Source organism: Ictidomys tridecemlineatus, chromosome 2 (genome assembly GCF_052094955.1).
Source record: "Ictidomys tridecemlineatus isolate mIctTri1 chromosome 2, mIctTri1.hap1, whole genome shotgun sequence".
Classification (NCBI taxonomy): domain Eukaryota; kingdom Metazoa; phylum Chordata; class Mammalia; order Rodentia; family Sciuridae; genus Ictidomys; species Ictidomys tridecemlineatus.
In genome coordinates this window covers 186,851,210-186,877,642 of record NC_135478.1, presented here as the reverse complement: position 1 = coordinate 186,877,642, position 26,433 = coordinate 186,851,210, and the positions used below count along the sequence as shown (strand labels likewise).

At 37.7% G+C, this 26,433-nt stretch overlaps 1 long non-coding RNA gene across 1 annotated transcript in view; it reads left to right on the top strand.

Moving 5' to 3' along the window:
- The window catches only part of LOC144370298 (uncharacterized), a 66,643-nt gene that overhangs the window by 32,253 nt on the left and 7,957 nt on the right, over positions 1 to 26,433 (top strand). The gene's annotated exons all lie outside the window — the stretch shown is intronic.

Genomic DNA, 26,433 nt, shown 5'->3' with positions numbered 1-26,433 from the left:
TCTTTGTAGACCCTTTTGGGTCTGCTAGGTAAAGAATCATGTTATCTGCAAATAGTCGTAATTTAAGTTCTTCTTTTCCTATTTTTATGCCTTTAATTTCTTTCGTCTGTCTAATTGCTCTGGCCAGTGTTTCGAGGACTATGTTGAACAGAAGTGGTGAGAGAGGGCATCCCTGTCTTGTACCAGATCTTAGAGGGAATGCCTCCAATTTTTCTTCATTCAGAATGATGCTGGCCTGTGGCTTATCATAGATTGCTTTTACAATGTTGAGGTATGATTCTGTTATCCCTAGTTTTTCTAGAGTTTTGAACATAAAGGGATGCTGTACTTTGTCAAATGCTTTTTCTGCATCTATCGAGATGATCATATGGTTCTTATTTTTAAGTTTATTGATGTGGTGAATAACATTTATTGATTTCCGTATATTGAACCAGTCTTGCATCCCAGGGATGAATCCTACTTGATCATGGTGTATGATTTTTTTGATATGTTTTTGAATCCAATTCGCCAGAATTTTATTGAGGATTTTTGCATCTAGGTTCATTAGAGATATTGGTCTGTAGTTTTCTTTCTTTGAAGTGTCTTTGTCTGGTTTAGGCATCAGGGTGATGTTGGCCTCATAGAATGAATTTGGAAGTTCTCCCTCTTTTTCTATTTCCTGAAATAGCTTGAAAAGTATTGGTGTTAGTTCCTCTTTAAAGGTTTTGTAAAACTCTGCTGTATACCCATCCGGTCCTGGGCTTTTCTTAGTTGGTAGTCTTTTGATGGTTTCTTCTATTTCCTCTATTGTTATTGGTCTGTTTAGGTTGTCTATATCCTCCTGACTCAATCTGGGCAGATCATAAGACTTAAGAAATTTATCTATGCCTTCACTATCTTCTATTTTATTGGAGTATAAGGATTCAAAATAATTTCTGATTATCTTCTGTATTTCTGAAGTGTCTGTTGTCATATTGCCTTTTTCATCCCGTATGCTGATAATTTTGGTTCTCTCTCTTCTTCTCTTCGTTAGCATGGCTAAGGGTCTGTCGATTTTATTTATTTTTTCAAAGAACCAACTTTTGGTTTTGTCAATTTTTTCAATTGTTTCTTTTGTTTCAATTTCATTAATTTCAGCTCTGATTTTAATTATTTCTTGCCTTCTACTTCTTTTGCTGTTGTTTTGCTCTTCTTTTTCTAGGATTTTGAGATGAAGTAAGAGATCATTTATTTATTGGTTTTTTATTTTTTTAAGGAATGAACTCCAAGCAATGAATTTTCCTCTTAGAACTGCTTTCAATGTGTCCCATAGATTCCAATATGTTTTGTCTGTGTTTTCATTTAACTCTAAGAAGTTTTTACTTTCCTCCTTGATGTCTTCTAAAACCCATTGATCATTCAGTAACCTATTGTTCATTCTCCAAGTGATGCTTGATTTTTCCTTCCTTCTTTTATCATTGATTTTCAGTTTCATTTCATTATGATCAGATAATATGCATGGTATTATCTCTACTCCTTTATATTGTCTAAGAGTTGCCCTGTGACATAATATATGATCTATTTTTGAGAAGGTTCCATGTGCTGCTGAGAAAAAAGTGTAACTACGTGATTTTGGGTGGCATAGTCTATATAGGTCAATTAAGTCTAGGTTATTAATTGTGTTATTGAGTTATATAGTTTCCTTATTTAACTTTTGTTTGGAAGATCTGTCCAGTGGTGAGAGAGGTGTGTTGAAGTCTCCCATGATTATTGTATGGTAGTCTATTAGACTCTTGAACTTGAGAAGAGTTTGCTTGATGAACATAGCTGCACCCTTATTTGGGGCATATATATTTATGATTGTTATGTCTTGTTGGTGTATGGTTTCCTTGAGCAGTATGACGTGTCCTTCTTTATACCTTTTGATTAACTTTGGCTTGAAATCTATTTTATTAGATATGAGTATGGACACTCCTGCTTGTTTCCACAGTCCATATGAATGGTATGATTTTTCCCAACCTTTCACCTTCAGTCTATGTATATCTTTTTCTATCAGATGCATCTCCTGTAGGCAGCATATTGTTGGGTCTTGTTTTGTGATCCATTCTACTAGCCTGTGTCTCTTAATTGGTGAGTTTAAGCCATTAACATTTAGGGTTATTATTGAGATATGGTTTGTTCTTCCAGCCATATTTGTTTATTAATGTTACTAAACCTGTTTTCCTCTTTGATTACTTTCCCCCCTTTAATGTCCTACCTCCCTCTGTTGGTTTTCAATGTTATTTTCCATTTCCTCTTCCTGTAATGTTTTGCCAAGAATTTTTTGAAGAGATGGTTTTCTAGCTGCGAATTCTTTTAACTTTTTTTTATCGTGGAAGGTTTTAATTTCATCTTCCATCCTGAAGCTTAATTTCGCCAGATACACAATTCTTGGTTGGAACCCATTTTCTTTCAGTGTTTGAAATATGTTATTCCAGGATCTTCTAGCTTTCAGAGTCTGTGTTGAGAGATCAGCTGTTATCCTGATTGGTTTACCCCTAAATGTAATCTGCTTCCTTTCTCTTGTAGCTTTTAAAATTCTCTCCTTATAATGTATGTTGGACATCTTCATTATAATGTGTCTAGGTGTGGATCTCTTATGATTTTGCACATTCGGCATCCTGTAGGCTTCTAGGATTTGGGATTCTGTCTCATTCTTCAAGTCTGGGAAGTTTTCTCGTATTATTTCACTGAATAGATTGTTTATTCCTTTGGTTTGGAGCTCTGTGCCTTCCTGTATCCCAATGACTCTTAAGTTTGGTCCTTTAATGTTATCCCATAATTCCTGGATGTTCTGCTCATGGTTTCTTAGCAGACTTGCTGAGCTGTCTATGTTCTTTTCAAGTTGAAATACTTTGTCTTCATTGTCTGATGTTCTCTCTTCTAAGTGATCTACTCTGCTGGTAGTATTCTCAATTGAGTTTTTAAGTTGGGTTATTGCTTCCTGCATTTCTAGGATTTCTATTTGTTTGTTTTTTATTACCTCTATCTCCCTGTGAAATTGATCTTTTACTTCCTGGATTTGTTTATGTAGTTCTTTGTCAATGTGATCTTTCATTGTCTGATTTTGCTGTCACATGTCTTCCTTGAGACTCCAGATCATCTGTAGCATGTATATCCTGAACTCTTTCTCTGACATTCCCTCTGTTGAAGCTATTACCTCTTCTAAAATTGAGTTGACCTGCATTGCTTGTGGTCCTTTCTTTCCTTGTCTTTTCATACTGCTCGCGTTTCTTTCTGCTTGGTGAAACTGTTGTGTTTTTCAAATTTTCCCCCTAATTATTTATATTGCTCTTGTGTAGTTGAAAAGTCTCCCTTGCAGGGTGGGTAGTGGCTGTGCTCCTCCTCTAATTGGGGTGATTTGTCTATTGCGCTGGCGGGCCCCTAGGCCTGCTCTGCCGGTCGTTCGCAGGTCTGCCCACGCTGCGGGCGTGGGTGGCAGCTCTGCTCTGCCCCCAGTCCAATTGTGGTAACATGACTACCACCCCTTCTGGTCGTTGGGCCTGATCCGGATGCGGGCGGCTGCTCTGCTCTGCCCCTGCTCCAATTGGTGTGACGTGTCTACCATGCTGGCAGGCCTCTAGGCCTGTTCCGCTGGTGGGTCTCAGGTCTGCCTGACTCTGGCAGTAGGGGAGTTGGGGGTCGAGAGTCCTTTGGTCCTTACGGTCACACCCACGGAGAGATTTTGAAGTTTCCTCGTTGTTCGCCAGGTGGGCGGGGCTATTAGCAGAGCTTGGAGGGCATGGCCATGTGCTGGGCCATGCGGGTTCCCTTCTAGCTGAGTCGGGCCGCCGGGGGCCACCTGAAGAGCTGGGCAGCTGCAGCTGCGTGGCTAAGATCCGGGCGGGTGGTGTGGCTGTTCGCAGAGCGAGAGCAGGGCATCCCAGGAGAGCCGGGACAGCGGGGGCTTCTGCCGGTTTGGGCAGCCACTCCGCTCTGGGCCGCCGCCGCTTGCAGAGGCTGCTAGTGGCCACGGGATTGGACCTCTGTGCCCGCCTGGGGGGCCACCTGTAGAGCCGGGCAGTTGTGTCCACTTGGTTAATAGCCGGGCGGGTGTGGTAGCCGCTCTCAGGGTGGGTGTGGTGGCCGCTCACGGGCCTCCTGTAAGAGCCCGGTTGGTGGGGCCGTCTGCCGGTTCGGGCGGGGCGGGCCGCACCGCGCAGCTCCGGGTGCCGGCCGCTTGCAAAAGCAGCTGCTGACTGTAGGACTGGACTTCTGCACCCGCCACGGGGCTACCTGTAGAACCAGGTACCTGCGGCCGCTTGGTTAATAGCCGGGCGGGTGGGACGGCCGCTCGCAGAGCAAGAGCTGGGCCTCCCGTGAGAGCCCGGATGGCGGAGTCCAACTGTCGGTTCGGGCGGGGCGAGCCAAGCCGCTCCGGGTGCCGGCCGCTTGCAAAAGCGGCTGCTGGCTGCAGGAATTGACTTCTGCACCCGCCACGGTGCCGCCTGTGGAGCTGGGTAGCTGTGGCCGCGTGGTTAAGAACCGGGCGGGTGGGGTGGCCGCTCGCAGAGCGAGAGCTGGGCCTCCCGGGAGAGCCACTTGCAGGAGCGGCTGATGGCTGCGGGACTAGACCTCTGTGCTCACGTGGCCAGCCAAGATCCACTTCTCTGGGACAAACTGTCACTTCCAATAAACCTACCAGTTCACGGCAGCTCTCCTCTTAAGGAAATTTTGCTAGAAGTTCCTCCGTAGGTAGGCTGGAGCTGTTCCAATGGGTCTTTCTGATCCCGTTAAAGTGGAGACATTGGAATCGCTGCTTCCTCGCCGGCTGCCATGTTGGATCCCTCGAAAGGAGCATTGTTAAAGCTAGTTTTCCTTAAAATCTAACTGGGTAATTCTATTAAACTAATATAATGGATAAATGAGCCATAGAGAACAAAGATTGCCTCATATTTTTTTTTAATCACTGTTAAATAATTAGTAATTGCTCAAATTTTTCTCTTATTATTTAGTTTGGTTTTTAATAGGGATTCAAAATAATGAACTATGATTGAGGATAAGAGGACTTCCTAAAATCTGATTGAACAACATATAAGTTATGCACAGCTTTCTACATGAACGAAGTTAAACAGTGTTTTAGAAGTGTCCATCCATTGATTGACTGAGCTTCTCACCTGGTACACATCAGCCATCTGGAGATCAGAAGATAACTCCATGAACTTGCTCCATTTGGTATATTTCTCTCAGGGTGAAGGGTAAATACTTAAAGAAATAGTCAGTAGTTGAGAATGAGAGAGGGAAGTGGGTGAGATAATCCATGTTCTAGTGATTAGAAACTTCTAAATAACTGAATAGCTGCTGGGAATTTATGCCAGTATCAGTCATAGGTCATTTAACTTTATCCTTGAACACACTGGGAAGTAAGGGAAGGTAATGCCATTGAATCCAAGGGTTCTCAGTAAACTGAAAATTGACCATTAGCTTCTCACTGTTTAAGTTCTCATATGTGTGTCCCATCAATGCCAAGGACAAACTAGATCTCTGAATATTCTTGGTTTGTATATTGAAAGTACTGGGGTTTTTTTCTTATTTATTTTTTTCTGCTTCCTAAGTACAAGTCTCATATTTGTCTTTGTAAGAAAAATTGTTTGACATCATAGTTTTCAAAGTAGATGCTTCTTTGTCAATTATTTAATAAAGAAAAAAATAAAAATAAAAACAGGCTAGGGGATTCCTGCCTTTATCTGTAGCCACTCCCCTCTTTCAGGCCTGAACTGTGACTGAATTTTCTTTCTTTTTTTTTCTGAAAAACTCAAAACTTCAAAATGGAGATTCTTAGAGAAATTTCTTCAAACATGGTGAATTCCTTTTCTGATTTCCTGCCCCAGGGGTTCCATAATCTCTTTACAGACCACCTTCCCATTCAGTAGTTCATTGAAGATTTTTGTTTTTGTTTTTGTTTTTGGTACTTTTTTTCCTGTTTTTGTTTGTTTTTAATTGATGACCAATTGTGGTATATATTAATAATTCATTTAATTTTGTTTTTAAACTCAGTGTACTGTGGTAGTTAAGAACAAGATCTTACCTGCTTGCTGAATTCACACTTAGTACCACTTAGTGTCTAGCACTTACTATGTATGAAGATAAAGCCTGGATCATTTTATTTAATTTTCTGGGTTCTGTTTACAGTTAAGTAATAATATCCAACTCTCTGTTGTTGGCATTTGATTAGGTATGTAAAGCAGCAAAAACTCTCCTTGGCACATTAATAGTGATTTTTATATAAATTGACACAACTATTTATTTTTTGCTTTTCTTGACTATTTAGTTTCTACATGTTTGTCTTCCCTCCTCTCTAAGCAAGTCCGAGGGAAAAGACAGTGTTTGTAATAGGGCTTCACCACATGTCCGTTGAGTTCCTGGTACATGTGAGCTGGCTTAAAATCTTGATTGCTTATTGTGCTGACAAGAAATGCAGTATAGATAGATTTGAATGATTATCTGCCTGAGAATGAAGAGCAGTACATTTCACTGATAAGCCCGAGTACTAGGTCATTCTCATAAAGGAACCTAAAGGGCTTCCCTTCCATCCATCTTAAAACAGGTCTTATGTTCTGAGGACTACTTACATCCCTTTCTCTGCCTATGCATTATTCAATGAGGATCTTTTATTCTTATCCCAATTTTTAAAATAAGAAGCATTCCATTTCAGAATAGTTTCAGATGTAAGGAAAAATCTCAAAAATAATAAAGAGTTCTCATATACACCATGCTTTGTATCTCCTATTATTAATATTTTACATTAGAATGATATGTTAGTTTAAATCATGAACTGATATTGACTTTTTTTTTTTTGCTAACTAAAAGCCACATTTTATTTCAGATTTTCTTATTTTTTCCCTGATGCACTTCATGTGTTCCTGTCTGCAAAGTCTTATTATGTTTCTTCTTCATGTCTCTCTAGGCTGTCCCTGAATTTAATAGTTTCTCAGTTTTTCTTATTTCTGATCAATGCTTAACCTTTTGAATAGTGGTCAGTTACTCTGCACAATTTTTAATTTGTATTTCTCTGATTTTTTTTCTTCCATGGTAATACTGGAGTTATGGATTTTGCAGAGGAAGAGGGGACCGCAGCATAAATTGCATTCCCATCATATTTTATCAAATACAAAAAAACTATACACATGACTTTATGGCTGCCTTTCTGCTCCAGAGATTTGTCATTTCCACTCATTTATTTATATATTCATCAATCTTTGTCACTTGGACTCATGGACATTTATTCTATAATTCAGGATGTCATTCAATATTGTTTTATTTATTTTGTTTCTAAAATTGTTTTAGCTTTGGTTATTGGCAAAGGGACACCATTGATTCTTCTGTCCCTTTGATATATCCCACCATTGTGGATTTTTGTTGTTGTTGTTTTGTGAACATTTCTTGAATTTCTGCTGCTACTAGAATCTCTATGCTCATGTTTCATATTTTCTTCTCCCATCCTTGACTTGTCCGTTTGTCTGAGAATCCTAGAATTTCCACGTTGAAAAATAGTATTAGAAACCAAGATCCAGGCTGGGGTGTATCTCAGAGGTGAAGTGCAGACTTAACATGTGTTAAACCCTGGGTTTGACCTCCAGAATTAAAAAATAAATAAATATATAAAATTTGAAAAGTTAAAAGAGCAAAAACCGAAACCCAGATCTGGGAATTATGCTACTTCTTGTTCCTTGTAGATATTTGTTGTAGTCAGCATTTCATCCATGTGACAAAAAGAATTGACAAGAACAATGGAGAGAAGGAAAAGTCTATTTTGGCTCATGATTTCAAAGGTTCAGTCCATGTTTGACTGACTCCCTAGCTCTGGGCCCTAGGTGAAGGCAGAACATCGTGGCACATGGGCATGGTAGGAAAATTGCTCAGGACATGGCAACAAGATGCAGAGAGAGTCCTACTCATCAGGGAAAAAAATATAAACCCTAAAAGTATACTCCTCACAAGGGACATGCTTCTTCCTGTCACACCTTACCTGCCTAGAGTTACTGCAGGGTTAATCCATACAGTGGATTAATGTACTGATTAGATTAAGGCTCTTATAACCCAGTGGTTTCACCTCAAAACATTCTTGCATTGTATCACACATGAACTTTCAGGGGACACTTCATATCTAAACCACACAATATTAAAACATATTTCATGAAAATTTATCAATTTAATAGCTATTATATCACAAAAATTATGTGCAAAAATAAACTTAATTTATACACTTACATTTAATTTTTTTATGATTATGTGTGCCAAATAAACTAAAACTCCTGATCTTTCAGTAAATCATTATTATTATCATGTAAGAAACATAAGTATATAAATAGAACAATATTGTTATTAATGTTATTCTTTCTAATAAATGTAGAGAGAAAAACTTCTAAAATACAAAATAAAATGATGTTTTCAAACATTATTTAACCTTTATTAGAGCCTTTTAAATTTCTATTTTGTGTGTATTTTATACTGTGCAAACCATACTTTGTCGTACTTGTGCATGATTTGTACATAAATATTCAGATTTTAAGCATTTTTACTAATATTTAAGCATTAAGATCCATGGTAAATCATTATTGCTATTCTTAAAGTATTACCCTCTGTCTTTTGTGGGTACTTCTAACAGGATTATTTCAGACACAGACTAAAGAAAAATGCTTCAAAGTTTAATGGGTTGAAAATCAGCTAAGATTCTTACCAAATGCAGATTTTGTTTTATTGTGTATATGTTTGTTTTCCGTTGCTATATCACAAAATAATACAAACTTTATGTCTTAAAAATAACACACATTTATTATCTCACAGTTTCCAAGGGTCTAGATTATGGTACAGTTATCTAATTTTTATGTGCAGTATCTCAGCAGGCTGAAATCAAAGAATTGCCAGCGGCTACAATCTCACATGAAGTTCGCTGTCCTCTTTCAAGTTCAATGATGTTGGCCAAATTCATTTCCTTGTGGCTATAGAATCAAAAGCCTCAGCTCCCACTCTCCCCCCAACATTCCCTGCTACGTGATCGCCTTCACAAGGTTGTTTGTTCCTTCTGGGCAAACAGGAGTATATCACTAAAACTCCAATCTCACTCATTTCATTTGGAGCCGACAGACCCTTTTTTGACAGTCTCACCTGTTTAGTTAAGGCCCACCCATGAAGATCAACTATTTAGGAACCTTTAATATGTCTCCAAAATCCTATTATATTTTCTATAGAATGTAACTAAATAATCATAATTAGTCCTCTCATGTTCAAAGGGGTTGTGTTACAGAGCCAGGGCTTGTGGGTGACAATGAGGCGGCTGTGGATGCCCTCAGTCACCAGTTCTGATCCCCAGCAGAAAGATTTCATATGAGTCAGTTGGGTAGCCAGTTTGAGTTTATCCAAAGGGATAGGAAAAGGGGATACTCACAAGAGAAAGAGTGATTCCTCTGAAGAGTGGAGGGACAGCATATCGACCTGCCCACCTGTTTTGTTGGAGGTCCTAGAGGAGTTTTCAGAGAGTCCCACCCAGATCCACATCTTGGCTTCTGACTGAGAGTAGGATTGCCTCAGGTTTTCAAGTTCCCACTGTGAAAGGTCTTACCCCACATAGGAAGGTTAGATTCTTTTAATGACAACATCAAAGGCAATACTGAGTCACTTTGGCTTCCAATGAAGGGTTCTAATTGGGACTTATTCTTACAGATATCATGTTTAGGGGGCTTTGTGTCTTATGATCTTCTTTACCTCAGTCCTGAAATGTGGGAAGTTCACAAAATTTACCCCTTCAGGGTAGTTTGTGTTCTCATCAGCAGGGGGCAGTCTTGGGCAATTTCTCCTGCTGATAACGGGTTGCTTGCTGAGGAATGTAGCATATTCTGTGGGCTCAGGCCAGGCAGGGTCATAGGTAAATTGCTTTTTTAAAAAAAGAATGTGGGGTCAGCACAATATCTCCTTGACCCTGTGTTCCCATAGCTCATGTCTGTTACTTATCATGTATATCCCCTAAGGGGAGAGAATATTGGACACCATCTTCTAATTTAGCTTATCATAGAATGTGTGAGGTAGGACCTAATATTCTGCACAACTGACAAACCCCTTGGTTGTATAAATACGAATAGTCCCCAAAGGTCACTTTGAGCGGTGAGATAGGAGAGCAATGGAAGAACTCTATTGCAAATATTCCCCTCCACGCCATGTTCTTTCATATTGGGGGCATTCATGTTTCTAGGCCTTACTGATGGTTCAGTATCTTTTGCCTCAGGGAGCATGATTCTTGATTGAATAAGAGTTAGAGAAAGACAAATTCAAAAGTATTTTTTAACACCAAAGAAAAGAGCCTTTCATTTAGATACTTTGGTATGACCTTGGCTGAAGGATTTTATAGATAGAAATAATTACAAAGTACTAATAAATAACTGAGCTAATGGCAAGTTTTTTTGTTATTATTTTAAAAGATTGCTCTCATGGGGATAGTAGGTGGGAATATTAGTAATATTGTTTTAGCAATGAAAAAATATTCATTTTATAAAGAAACACACTGTGTGTTTGACTATTTTAAAATACTTTTGTAAATATTGAATATGGAAGAAGCATAGCAGAGTAATGAAAATTGTTGTTTCTGCAAACAAATCTCTTGGTTTCCAGTTGATACTAAGCTAATCTTTAAAGTACTTGAAAGACTTAATTTCACCATCTGTAAAATGGGGATAATAACAACTATCTCACAGAGCTGGTTGAAAATTAATGATACACATGAAATGCTGAAGAAGATCTAACACACACAGTAAAAATTCTTCATATATTAATCTAGCACAGGAACAAAATGGCTTTGGTTAGACTCCCATGCTGAGGATTCTGGGGAGCTATGTTTCCAGTAGGTAGCCAAGGTCATGAACACTATAATTCAGTGTATGTACTTAAGCATATTAAACATTTGCTTGTGAGCATGTGCCCACATATATACCCTGCTTTACAGTGTGCCTCCTTTGTCTGATATGCATATAAAAAAGGTCTATGGAAGGAATTCAGAGGGTAAATGGAACTAGTATGTACTAAGTGCACTGACTGGAGCTAAAATGGGGTTGGAACTGGAGGTTGAAGTCTGCTACTCCCTTTGAACAAAGAACGTCTATTATCCCAAATGCATCCTGCATCTTATGCCTGCTGGGATCCTGAGTCTGTTTCCCAGAGTCTGAACCTCCATAGTTAAGGAAAATAGTTCCATCAATTTATCAGGTTATTAATCTTCAAAGAAAATAAAAAAACAATATAGCTACAGATGAGGGAAAATATATTGAGAATATTTTCTGAGTGAAGGACAATGACTAAATTCAAGGAAACATTGTTGAGATATGATATATTTTATGCTTGGAGATTTCTATGCCTTTTATTTTCTTAAATAATTCATCAAGTAATATACAAAAATACTTGATAAATAACTTATCCATGTGTTAGAGAGTGTAGGATCATACAGGGATGTATGTAATGGCTGCTGATCAGGAGCTATGGCACCTTAAAGAAAACAAAGCAAAAGTATAAGGTTTTCAATGAATTCAATACCAAATAGGTTTTAGTCCAGTATGAGCTGCACTTGTGCTGAGAGCCAGAAGTGAAAATCAAGGACTTTACTTTTTTTACTTTGAAAGGTGTCAGTGTCCCAGTGTTGGGAATTTCATATGTTCTTGTCAATATTCTGAGTACCTGTGTTTCTGATAAAGAAATAAAGAAGAAACCTAAAGAATTACTCATGTCACCCACTTCTAACATAGTTACACAAAAATAACTTTAAAGTAACCCATTGTGCAGTAATGGGTAATGTGATATATATTTTACAGAAGTACTACGGAAAGTTATTTAGATTCTCCCTGTTCACTATGTATCTCAAACAATGGGCAAAACCATTGTATACCATTTTTTTTGTGTGTGTGTGTGTACACTTTTTTATTTCAGCAAAAGAGGAAGATTGCATAATCTTATGGATACTTTGTGGAAGAGGAGATGCTAATGAGAATGCAAGAGACAAATTTGTATGATTTTCTGAGAGCCTAGATTCCACTCTGGAAAAAGGGAACAAAATTACCGGCCCCTGTCCTTCCACTTTCTGGAATTTTGTAAATAAAAGGACATGTTCCAAAATTCAGCCTTGTAATCTTTACCACATTGTTAATCAGGTAATGTACAAACAGACACTGAGAAAAGTTACACATATTAGCAGTAAAAATTACTACTGCTTATTTAGAAGATATAAAACCCTGGACAACTAATAGGATTCTTAACATATGTTATCTATGCCCCCCTCCCTGAGATACTGTGAGATACTTCCACTTTAAGGTGAGAAAATTGAAGGTCTGAGAAGCCAAGTTATGTCACAAGAGCATGTACCCACTTGGATCTGCATAGACTGAGTTTTGCATTATCTGTAGGTAATTGCGTGTGACAGTGATCCAGAACATTTGCTAAACAGTGTATCCTCCCAAGAGAGTGTTACTCAGAAGCATGGAAACATAATGACCTGCCTAATGGGTTCTTGGCCTGAGGTGATACCTACTGTGCACACTGCAAATGCACACCAGCTTTCCTGCTGGAGAAGAAAAGAGAAGGACTTGAGGAACATACACCTGTCTTTCCATAAGTGATCATTCTGAAGTACTCAGGTGGAAATGATATGAGATGTGGAGAGAAGTCAATAGCAAGGTAAAGAAGTTGGTAAGTGAAAAAGGAAGAAAAAATATATAAGCTGTCCTGTAGGGTTAGACTAAACATGTAGAAAAAAAATTTCACATTAAAAGTAATAATGATTTGGGGGTGAGCATGGTGAGCATGTCACCCACTTCAGTTAGTATATGAATTAGTAAAATCACTTTGGAAAACAAATCACGTATAATCACTGAAGCGTATCATCGGTATAACTTACCCAACAATTCCTCCCCGAGGTAATAATAACTGGACAGAATTCATCTATATGTTCACCAAAAAACACACAAGAATGTTTTTTTTTTATTGGTTGTTCAAAACATTACAAAGCTCTTGACATATCATATTTCAAACATTAGTTACAAGTGAGTTATGAACTCCCATTTTTACCCCAAATACAGAATGCAGAATCACATCGGTTACACATAAACATTTTTACATAATGCCATACTAGTAACTGTTGTATTCTGCTATCTTTCCTATCCTTTACTATCCCCCCTTCCCCCCCATCTTCTCTTTCTATCCCATCTACTGTAATTCGTTTCTCTCCTTGTTTTTTTTCCAATTCCCCACACAACCTCTTATATGTAGTTTTTTATAACAATGAGGGTCTCTTTCCATTTCCATGCAATTCCTCTTTTCTCTCCCTTTCCCTCCCACCTTGTGTCTCTGTTTAATGTTAATATTTTCTTCCTGCTCTTCCTCCCTGCTCTATTCTTAGTTGCTCTCATTATATCAAAGAAGACATTTGGTATTTGTTTTTTAGGGATTGGCTAGCTTCACTAAGCATAATCTATTCTAGTGCCACCATTTCCCTGCGAATTCCATGATTTTGTCATTTTTTAGTGCTGCGTAATACTCCATGGTGTATAAATGCCACATTTTTTAATCCATTCATCCATTGAAGGGCATCTGGGTTGGTTCCACAGTCTAGCTATTGTGAATTGTGCTGCTGTGAACATCGATGTGGCAGCATCCCTGTAGTACGCTCTTTTAAGGTCTTCAGGGAATAGTCCGAGAAGGGCAATAGCTGGGTCAAATGGTGGTTCCATTCCCAGCTTTCCCAGGAATCTCCATACTGCTTTCCAAATTGGCTGCACCAATTTGCAGTCCCACCAGCAATGTACAAGAGTACCCTTTTCCCCACATCCTCTCCAGTACTTGTTGTTGTTTGACTTCATAATGGCTGCCAATCTTACTGGAGTGAAATGGTATCTTAGGGTGGTTTTGATTTGCATTTCTCTGACTGCTAGAGATGGTGAGCATTTTTTCATGTACTTGTTGATTGATTGTATGCCCTCCTCTGAGAAGTGTCTGTTCAGGTCCTTGGCCCATTTGTTGATTGGGTTATTTGTTGTCTTATTGTCTAAATTTTGAGTTCTTTGTATACTCTGGATATTAGGGCTCTATCTGAAGTGTGAGGGGTAAAAATTTGTTCCCATGATGTAGGCTCCCTATTTACTTCTCTTATTGTTTCTCTTGCTGTTAAAAAACTTTTTAGTTTAAGTAAGTCCCATTTGTTGATTCTTGCTATTAAGTCTTGTGCTATGGCTGTCCTGTTAAAGAATTTGGAGCCTGACCCCACAATATGTAGATAGGAGCCAACTTTTTCTTCTATCATACGCAGAGTCTCTGATTTGATATCAAGGTCCTTGATCCATTTTGAGTTAACTTTTGTGCATGGTGAGAGGAGGGGATTCAGTTTCATTTTGTTGCATATGGATTTCCAGTTCTCCAAACACCATTTGTTGAAGATGCTATCCTTCCCCCATTCCATGCTTTTAGCCCCTTTATCAAATATAAGATAGTTGTAACTTTGTGGATTAGTCTCTGTATCCTCTATTCTGTACCATTGGTTCACCCGCCTATTTTGGTACCAGTACCATGCTGTTTTTGTTACTATTGCTCTGTAGTACAGTTTGAAATCTGGTATTGCTATACCACCTGATTCACACTTCCTGCTTAGAATTGCTTTTGCTATTCTGGGTCTTTTATTTTTCCATATGAATTTCATGATTGCTTTATCTATTTCTACAAGCAATGCCATTGGGATTTTGATTGGCATTGCATTAAACCTATAGAGAACTTTTGGTAATATCGCCATTTTGATGATGTTAGTTCTGCCTATCCATGAACAGGGTATATTTTTCCATCTTCTAAGATCTTCTTCTACTTCTCTTTTTTAGAGTTCTGTAGTTTTCATTGTATAAATCTTTCAACTCTTTTGTTAGGTTGATTCCCAAGTATTTTTTTTTTTGAGGATATTGTGAATGGAGTGTTTTTCCTCATTTCCATTTCAGAAGTTTTGTCGCTGATATACAGAAATGCCTTTGATTTGTGCATGTTGATTTTATATCCTGCCACTTTGCTGAATTCATTTATTAGTTCTAGTAGTTTTTTTGTAGACCCTTTTGGGTCTTCTAGGTATATAATCATGTCATCCACAAATAGTTATAATTTAAGCTCTTCTTTTCCAATTTTTATGTCTTTAATTTCTTTCATCTGTCTAATTGCTCTGGCCAGTGTTTCGAGAACTATATTGAATAGAAGTGGTGAGAGAGGGCATCCCTGTCTTGTTCCAGATTTTAGAGGGAATGCCTTCAATTTTTCTCCATTCAGAATGATGCTAGCCTGAGGCTTAGCATAGATAGCTTTTATAATGTCAAGGTAAGTTCCTGTTATCCCTAGTTTTTCTAATGTTTTGAACATAAAGGGATGCTGTACTTTGTCGAATGCTTTTTCTGCATCTATCGAGATAATCATATGGTTCTTATCTTTAAGTCTATTGATATGGTGAATAACATTTATTGATTTCCGTATATTGAACCATCCTTGCATCCCAGGGATGAATCCTACTTGATCATGGTGCACACTTTTTTTGATGTGTTTTTGTATCCGATTCACCAGAATTTTATTGAGGATTTTTGCATCTAGGTTCATCAGAGATATTGGTCTGTAGTTTTCTTTCTTTGAGGTGTCTTTGTCTAGCTTCGGAATCAATGTGATGTTGGCCTCATAGAATGAATTTGGAAGAGCTCCCTCTTTTTCTATTTCCTGGAATAACTTGAAAAGTATTGATATTAATTCTTCTTTAAAGGTTTTGTAAAACTCCACTGTATACCCATCCGGTCCTGGGCTTTTCTTGGTTGGTAGACTTTTGATTGCTTCTTCAATTTCATCCATTGATATTGGTCTGTTCAAATTGTGTGTGTCCTCCTGACTCAGTCTGGGCAAATCATATGTCTTAAGGAATTTATCGATGTCTTCACTATCTTCTATTTTATTGGAATATAGGTTTTCAAAATAATTTCTAATTGTCTTCTGTATTTCTGTAGCATCTGTTGTGATATTGCCTTTTTCATCCCTTATGTTAGTAATTTGAGTTCTCTCTCTTCTTCTCTTCGTTAGCATGGCTAAGGCTCTGTCAGTCTTGTTTATTTTTTCAAAGAACCAACTTTTAGTTTTGTTAATTTTTTCAATAGTTTCTTTTGTTTCAATTTCGTTGATTTCTGCTCTGATTTTAATTATTTCTTGCCTTCTGCTGCATTTGCTGTTGTTTTGCTCTTTCTTTTCTAGGGCTTTGAGATGAAGTGTGAGTTCATTTATTTGTTGGTTTTTCCTTTTTTTGAGGAATGACCTCCAGGCGATGAATTTCCCTCTTAAAACTGCTTTCATTGTGTCCTTTAGATTCCGATATGTTGTGTCTGTATTTTCATTTATCTCTAAGAATTTTTTGATTTCCTCCTTTATGTCTTCTGTAACCCCTTGATCATTCAGTAACATATTGTTCATTTTCCATGTGATATTGGATTTTCCCTTCCTTCTTTTATCATTGATTTCCAGTTTCATTCCATTATGATCAGATAAAATGCATGGTATTATCTCCACCCCTTTATATTTACTGAGGGTTGCCCTATGGCATAATATATGGTCTATTTTTGAGAAGGATCCATGTGCTGCTGAGAAAAAAGTATATCCACTTGATGATGGTTGATATATTCTATATATATCAGTTAAGTCTAGGTTATTGATTGTGGTATTGAGATCTATAGTTTCTTTATTCAACTTTTGTTTGGAGGATCTGTCCAATGGTGAGCGAGATGTGTTGAAGTCACCCATAATTATTGTGTTGTGGTCTATTTGATTCTTAAACTTGAGGAGAATTTGTTTTATGAACTTCACAGCACCATTATTTGGTGCATAAATATTGATAATTGTTATATCTTGTTGTTTAATGCTTCCTTTTAACAGTATATAATGTCCTTCCTTATCCCTTTGGATTAATTTAGTCTTGAAGTCAATTTTATTCCATATGAGGATGGCCACCCCTGCTTACTTGCAAGGACTATGTGCATGGTATATTTTTTCCCAACCTTTCACCTTCAGCCTGTGTATGTCTTTTCCAGTCAGGTGTGTCTCCTGGAGGCAGCATATTGTTGGATTTATTTTTTTAATCCATGTTACCAGCCTATGTCGCTTTATTGGAGCATTTAAACCATTAATGTTTAGAGTTACTATTGATATATAGTTTGTACTTCCAGCCATGTTTGATTATTTCCCCTTTTTTAAAAAAATTTAGTTTGTTTCACCATGATTATCTTTCCCCTCGCCTTCTGTCTTTACTGAGGTACTTCCCACTGTTGGCTTTGGTTATTGTTTTTCATTTCTTCCTCGTGGAGTGTTTTGCTCAAGATGCTTTGCAATGCTGGTTTTCTGGCTGCAAATTCTTTTAGTTTTTGTTTATCGTGAAAGATTTTTATTTCATTGTCATACCTGAAGCTTAATTTTGCTGGATACAGGATTCTTGGTTGGCATCCATTGTCTTTCAGTGTTTGAAATACGTTGTTCCAGGATCTTCTCGCTTTCAGCGTCTGTGTTGAAAAATCCGTTGTTAACCTTATTGGTTTACCCCTTAATGTAATCTTTCTCCTTTCTCTTGTAGCTTTTAATATTTTCTCTTTGTTCTGTATATTGGATATCTTCATAACAATGTGTCTTAGCATTGGTCTACTGTGATTTTGTATGCTTGGTGTCCTGTATGCATCTACAATTTGTATATCTGTTTCCTTTTTTATTTCTGGAAAGTTTTCTGTAATTATTTCATTTAGTAAATTACTCATTCCCCTGGTTTCAATTTCTATCCCTTCCTCTATCCCAATGACTCTTAAATTTGTTTTTTTTATATTATCGCATATCTCTTGTATGTTTCTCTCGTGATTTTTAACCAGCCTATCTGAGTTGGCTAGACTCTTTTCAAGTTGATATATTTTGTCTTCATTATCAGACGTTCTGGCTTCTACTTGCTCCACTCTATTAGTGATACTCTCATTTGAGATTTTAATTTGGTTTATAATTTCCTTCATTTCTAAGATTATTGTTTGATTCTTTTTTATAATCTCTATCTTCTGATAAAGATGCTTAACTTCTTCTTTTATCTGTTTATGTAATTCATTCTCAATGTGTTCTTTCGCTGCTTGAATTTGCTGCTGCACAGTGACAGGCTCCCGCCTACTGAGAGGAGAAGCTTAGCCTGGGGGGCACTATTCTTCCATTAGGTGAAGCTGTGCCCCCCGGGCTAAGCTTCTCCTCTCAGTAGGCGGGAGCCTGTCACTTTGCAGCAGCTTTTCCTCCCGGACTGGGCAGGTCTGATCACCGGTAACACTCACCACAATACTGGCTACACGCCAGGTCTGCTGCTCCTGTGTGCCCTGTTTTCATGGCCACCTGGGCACGCTCTCCCTCTTTGCCATTCCCTGGGATCCTAAGTTTGTAGGGCTTGGGGCTGAGGACCCCCATCCAATTTGCTTGCCCTCTGGTAGTCACGCCCCCGGAAACAGGTGCAAGAGACCTCAGTTGTTATCTCTGGTGGGAGCCGTAGCCAGGAATTCCGTGCGGTGGGTCCCGCGCCACTCCTGATTCCCCCTTGTGGGCAGGGCTGTTCGAAGTGCCGGGCGGGCGGGGCGCGTTTGTCCGTTTGCCGTGTTTGCAGAGCCCGGTGGGCAGGAGTTGTTCATAGGAGCAGGGGTGGGGGTGGGGGTGAGGGGATCGTGGTTTGCAGCTCCGAACCGGCTGGGGGTGAGGGTGGGGGGGTGGGGGTGTTGTTTGCAGTGCCAAACCACCAGAGGCAGTTCACAGACTCAGGCCGGCGGGGCCCAGTCCGGCCGCGGCCGTTCGTATGTTTGCTGCAGTTCTGCAGCGGTCGGCGGGATTGTGTCCCTGATCCGCGTTGCCGAGATTCACTCGCCTGAAACAAACTGACCCCTCAAACAGACTTACTAGTTCTCGGCAGGTCTCCTTTCAGCGGAATTTTGCTAGAAGTTCCTCAGCAGGTCGCATGCAAGTGTATTTATGTGTCTCTCTGATCCCGTTACTGCGGAGGTATAGAAAATGCTGCCTGCTCGCCGGCCGCCATATTGGAACCACACAAGAATGTTTAAAGCACTATATGAAATAGTTAAAACCTGTAAATCATATCACTGCCATTTGATACTAGATAGAAAAAAAGGAAGTTTTTTTTTTTAAAAAATCAAAATATAAAAGAATGAAGGAACTACTAGTAAATCTAACAACATGAGTGAATACTACTGACATAATACCAAACTAGATAATTCTGTTTATGATGAAGTATTTCACTGATACAAAATATGAAAGCAGATAAATCTAGTGGATAGTAATTGAAGTAAAGATAAGGTTTACATTGGGGATATTTATTAACTGGGAATTTTTCTAGAGCTAAATCTTTTCTACTTTTGGACTCTGAAATGATTATATGGTAGATTAATGAGAACTGTTGAGCTACATTACTTGTGTCTTGTTCACTTTCATATATAGTTTATATTTCAGTAAACTTTGAAAAAAATTTAAGACTTTAAATTATTATGATTATAAACTCTAAAAAGAGGCCTGGAGAATGTGATATCTGAAGTATAATTCTAATTCTGCCATCAAGAACAATTCCAAAGATAAAAGAGAGTCAGCTGTAGAAGTTATTGATGCTATATGATAAGCTCAAACTGTGAAAGAAAAATGTTCAAACTTCAACAAGATATATGTTATTTTTTTATGTGTGTGTGTTAAAAAATTATTGTAGATTGCTGTGAATATTCAAGAATAGCCTTTGGTCATGCAAAGTCTAAAATACTTATTGGAAGTTTTGGGAAAATTTATATGCAACAAAGTATGTTCAGTGCCTTAGTAGTAGTGATAAGATGGACAAAGAGAGGATGTGGTGATACAACCATATTAATTAAAGGCAAAAATGTACAATTTCTAAATTTCTTCACTTATGTCATTGACCACATTGAAAGAATAGCATAGTCATGGTGAAACAGGACCAAGAGTATAAGTGCAGTTTTCATTTTTAAATGTGTTAAAAATAATAGACAAGGGTTTTGCAAACTATGCCCTACAGGCTAATCTAGCCAGCTGCTTGTTTTTATAAATAGTCTTTTTGGAACCCAGTCATTCTGGTTCATGTATATATTATCTATATTTGCTTGCATGATGCATGCCGAGTTGATGGACTGAGACAGAGGTGTGAAGTTGTTGAAAATGTTTATTATTTGACTTTTAATAATAAAAAAACACTCTTAAATCCTGGCATGCACTTAGGTATATTAATATTTATTAAAGCAATTTTATGCCTTTTTTGTAATCCTGATGAATCAGGAAAGTGGGAGTAGAGTCTGAGAAGGATAAGTCGTTTTAGTTCTTTTTCCATTTCTTAAATGATTGGCCTGCTGATGATAATCTTAGTAATTGATTACCATTGATCCTTTGCAAAAATCCAGGGTAAACTTTTTGGCAAATGGTTTTCTGAATAATGATGTGGAGCAACAAATGGATGGAAATGGTGATGGCTGTGAACATTTTATTTATTTGAACAAAAATCTATGATATGAATAGGTTAATATTTTACCTTTACCAATTAAAAAATGTCACACTAAATTCACAACTAGAAATGATCTTACTGATCCTGAAGTTCATATTTTGTCCATTGTATTCAACCTTTCTCATTAAGAAGTTGTGTCAAAGATTGTTTTGTTCCTTCAGGTAAGATTTCTAAGAAAATGATGTGGATACAATACATTTTCACATTATTATGGTCTTTGAAAAAATTTGTCATAAAAATTTGAAGAAAATATTACAAATAAGAGGACGTGAAGCATAGAAAAATGTTAGTTAAAAGTTATGGATCAATGCAATTTCACATGATAACCTTGATCTTCTCCTGTTTTGCATTCTTCATTACCTTAATGGATATCAAATTATTGGATGATTGACCACAGACAGAGGCTTGCATGTATGGCATAGTAGAATCTAGATTCCATATTGACTCTCTGCTCAGTAGACACATGATGAGTTCCTACTAGATGTCAGGTCTTCTGCTTACTGCATACATCAGGGAGGGGTAAGTGAATATGGCACCTGCAGTTACAGAGTGCTCTGTGTAACCTGGGAGACCACTGTTGTCTGTTTGTACTTCAGTATAAATAGTCTATAACATACTATTTCTAGGATGCCCCCCAGAGGACCTTTAAAATTAGAACTGAAGTATATGCAAAATTTAGTTAGCTGGAGAAAAAGGAAATAAGAAAAAATGAGTGTGGCTGAGTGAGCGTGCAATGGATTGAACGTGTTTTTGCAAAATTCATATGTTGAAACCCTAATCCTAATTGATGGTATTTGGAGCTGTGTCCTTTCCGAGGTAATTAGGTCATGATTATGCAGCCTTCATAAATAAAATTAGTGCCTAATTTGAAGAAGAAGAGATCAGGAAGCTAGTTAACTCTCTTTCCAATACAGGAAGACTCGACATATATTGTTTCTATAGAAACAAGTGTGTGACCTGCTTGGTGAAAGCAAGAAAGCAGATATATACATATGGCTTTTGGAATATCTGCAACCAGTTGCAATTACAGCTGTATAAATGCAGAGAATATATTCCTTTGCAATTATTTTTAGTTTGTCATTTTATGTGATGTGCATTATATCCCATTGTAAGTACCCAAAATAAAGACAGATAAACTAATATTCTCCAAGTAAACTTCCCCAGGATTTGAAGAGTCCATATAAGGGACAAGTTAAAGAATCTGAAGTCTTAGCTTGAAAAGATACACCAAAAATGTTATTGCATCTTAAAATACCCAAAGAACTTTCATTTGGAAGTGGGAATAGATGTATTTTGTGTTTTCAGAGTGTAGAACTAGTATCAATAGGCAGGCACATTTTTTCTCCAAATGATAAAGAACTTTCTGAGAATAATAGTTTTTCCAATAAAGGAACTATCTTCACAACACACTTTCTGCTATGGGACTTACTTAGGAGGAGATGGATGACCATTTCTTAAGGACGCTGTACCAGGTACTCCTTCATTGAGATGGAGGTTGGAATACATGACCCTTCTGTCTCTACGAGGCTGTGATTATGTGCTTCTTGTACTGTCCTATCCCTTTATTGTGTTGCACTGCTGGGAGAGTAAAAACCTGATATGGTTTTAAAGTGACTTGCCCAGTTTCTGGTCATGAGGGTACTGGCTGCTGTGCTCTAGTAGACATCTTAGATTTTTATTTAGATAAAATTTTGAATTTGATTATGTTAGGGTTAGTTCTGTTGGAGACCTGAAAATGCTGGTAACACACTCATGACATGAGTCACATAGAAGAAAATAACTACTGCTTTTTGCTCTAAATGGCATTAACCATCCTATGAGGCAAGGTAGTCACCAGAAAACCATTTCTAACAATTTGTGATGTGCATTTCTTGCCCTGGGTTTGTATATACTCCAGATAACTTGAAACATCACTTTTATTTGATATTTTAACATCTTTGATATTTTGACCATGTAAATTGTTTTTTTTCAATATTTTTTCTGTATTTTTTATTCATGTCTTATAGTTGAACATAATAGTGGGATTTGCTATATATTTGTATATGCACAAACAAGTCATTCTTTTCTTATAACTTTCTAACATCAAAGGCTTCATTCTCTTTTTCTGTCCTCATGCATGACATTAGCAATTTAGCATTTACAATATGATCTGGTGCCAGGAACTTTTGTCTTCAGTAATGGAAATAAAGAAAAATGCACAAAATTTATTCACATACTCTCACTCACATAATGCTTCACACACATGAAGATTTAGACTTATTTCCTGATTCCACCTTTCCATAGAAAATAATCTTAAGTTTTAAGTTCTCATGCCAATACACTAAATTAGCAAATACTAGAACTTAACATCAGGTGTATTTTGAAATTTATATCATCATATTTGGTCATGAACCTACTAAATGAATTAGGTAGGAACATAATAGGCTGTGTTGGTCCTGGGCATGGTATCATAAATAAGGGAGCAAATATTCTGAAAGTTATTTATGGTATCTTGGTGATACAATTTTGGTAATTTCCAACTGCATTTATTATAAGTAGAAAAGCTATGAAAATAACATTTTAAACTTGATTTGCCATGTTAGTTTTGTGTTATTGTGTTTAGTTGTGCTTTTATAATATCTTACCTCTGTTAACTTGTCTAAAATGCATTTTAATATGTTTCAGCCTGGATTAAAAAAATACCTAGGTGCACAGGTTACTTTTAATTTATTTCCTTCCATTAAAATCAGCTAATTTCTAAGCTGTTCTTTAGACAGATGCTCTCCAGCAGATGCTGATAAAATTCAAAACTATTTTCTTTAGAAGTTCACTTGGCAGATTGGACAGTATACTGAAGGACTCCTGTGAACATGATATCCATTACACACCTGAGGACGTGTTAGTGTAATGACTCACAGAAATGATTTCTTTTATTGGTGAAGTGAGTGGTGTTCTTGGTGTGTGAATCAGCAAAAATATTGCACAGGAATCCCTGTCCTTGTTGGAACAGGGTTTTAAGAAAGTATCCAGCTCCATAATCTATTCTATTTGGATACTGTCCCAAACTTACTATTCCAAACTGGTTCTGGGTCTAGAAATTAACTTAGGGGATACTTTGTCATCTGACTCTATGTAAATGCTCAGCTGAATTTAAACTCTAGGATATGGCTGCAGCTGAGTTGAATGAATTTTTCATATAAGGTACAATCATATAATCACAACAAAAACAAAGGGCTGTAACTGCAGGGAGATTAAAGAACAGGTGCAATCAATGTATTTTGGACACGCTTGCTCATAAATATATGTGTAGTTGGAGTCCATCTGAGAATTATAATTGTAACATTATACCTGATAGGAAGACTGTAATTGAGAACTTCATTCATTACCTATCTCTATAAAATATATTAATTTCATACCTATCTCTATAACTTCATTCGTTACCAATCTCTATAAAAGAACTAGTGACCAAAAGGAACTTACTAAGTGTGAATCATGAAATTAACTTAGTTTAACATATTACAGGAATATCACAAAAGGGTATTGCTAATGTAGATTTTTTTTTTGGACACCATAAAAGAGGATAAGATAGCATATCTGTAATACTTCCTTAGACAATTACCATCTCCAAGTCATTGAAAGCCCGTTAAAATACAACACCATCAAACATTTAAAAGTGTTACTTAGATATTTTTGGCTCAAAAATTTCAGAGCTCCTGAAAAAAAATTTCTCATTTACTTTTCTTCTGCTATCACATACAAAGCTTGCTGAATAAGGGAATCACTTTAAGAGGAAAAAACAAAACAAAGAAACAACTACAAAGATCCATTTTTTCTTAAGGACCAAACAAAATATAATCAAACCCTCAAATATCCAAATCCATACAGTAACCTAAATGTAAACTAGCCTGGGGTGGTGGTGCATGCCCATAATCCCAGAGGCTGGGGAGGCTGAGGCAGGAGGGTTGCAAGTTCAAAGGCAACCTCAGCAGTTTAGCAAGGCCCTGAGCAATTTAGGGAAAACCTGTTTTAAAATAAAATAAATAAATAAATAAATAAGGCTGGGGATGCAGGTCAGTGGGTAAGTGTCCTGGGTGCAATCCCCATGACTGGAATAAAAAAACAAACCAAACCTAAAGTATCTGAAATAACAATACTACATAAAATGACTCTCAGTAGTAAACACTATTTTCTCTTGTTCCTATTTGAGTATATAAATAGTGTTCGGTCGATCCATTGTTTGGGGTATCTCAAATTTTACACCTTAACCACTAACTACTGAAGCTCAGCCCAGATTCCTCTTCCATGAAGAATTCATTACTGTAGCTGCCAGGCACCTTGCCAGTCCATGTCCTTCTGCTGTCAGCCTCCTTCAGGAGCTACTTGGGGTTCAGAGAACTGTTCCACTCAGTCATGCCCTTCCCTGGGAAGACGATCAGCCATTTTGGACTAGCCAGGACAACTCTGAGGGACCTTATTTGCTCTAGAACTTACCAAGGAGGCGAGGGCAACTGCTGACCAGTTGGTATTGCACCTTCCCATTTACTTACTCTGTGTGGCCTTCTTTCCTCAGCCCTTCCCCCATCTCCTGGCTCTTCACTGTTTCCCACCCAGAACCCCTCTCCTTCTGCTGACACCAGGGTCCTCCCTCTCCTCTTGGTGCAGACCAGTCCTTGACCCCTCAACCCCTCACACCTCCCTCCTACTTCACCAAGTTGCGGTCAGCACTTCTCCCTACCATTTCCCCTCTGCCCACTTGTGAGTTCCTAGTCACATGGCTTCTGGTCCTACTGCTCAGGGAAGCCATTCTCTATGGGACTCTCAATCCCCTGTGGCTACTCTTATGAAGGTCAGTGTGGGGCAATAGTCACAAGCAGACGCTCTGAAATCCTCTGCATCCCCGGGTCCTCCTCCCTCTTGCACTCATTCCTGGTTGTGTAGCCAACAACTCCAAGATGCTGTTCCCAAGGGCTTTCCCACATAGGCTTTTGGTACATTGACTATGATCTCAAATTCTGCTTCCTGGAGACTTCCATCTGGGACGCTTTTTCTTTGTTTCCTCAACTACTATCTTAGTTGAAAAATGTCCATGTTTCTGATTTTTTCAGCAATTTGAGGCAAACATACCTAATTTTCTTGAACTCTTGAATCTTCCATATATGTAATAGGACTTAATGAAAGCATTCACAATAATTTTATAAGTATAATTATTGGGTACAAAATGTGGACATTTTCATCTTTATTAAATAAAAAAAAATGAAAAATATATTCTTGAGATAGCATTTAAATTATTTTCCCAAATAAGTATAAATACTTTATTCTTTCAGTTTGTTCTAATTAGTTATACATAACAATAGAATAAATTTTGACACATCATACATAAATGGAGTATAACTTCTCATTCTTCTGGTTGCACATGATGTGGAATTATACCAGTTGTGTAATCATATATGCTCATGGGGTCATACTGACCAATTCATACTATTATCCTTCCTACCCCTATACCTCCTCCCCTCCCTTCACTCCCCTCTGTATAATCAAAAGTACCTCTATTCTTACCTAGGATGCCCCCTACCTCAATGTAAGTTAGCATCCACATATCAGAGAAAACATTTGGCCTTTGGTTTTTGGGATTGGCTTTTTTAGGTTAACATGATATTCTCCTGTTCCAACCATTTTGTGGAAAATGCCATAATCTCATTCTTCTTTAAAGCTTAGTAATATTTCATTGTGTATTTGTACCACATTTTCTTTATCCATTCTTCTGTTGAAGGGCACCTAATTTGGTTCCATAGTTTAAGTATTGTGAATTGAACTACTATAAATATTGATGTGGCTTAGTCAACAGAGTACGCAGATTTTAAGTCCTTTGGGTATAAACCAAGGAGTGAGATAGTTGGGTTAAATGGTGGTTC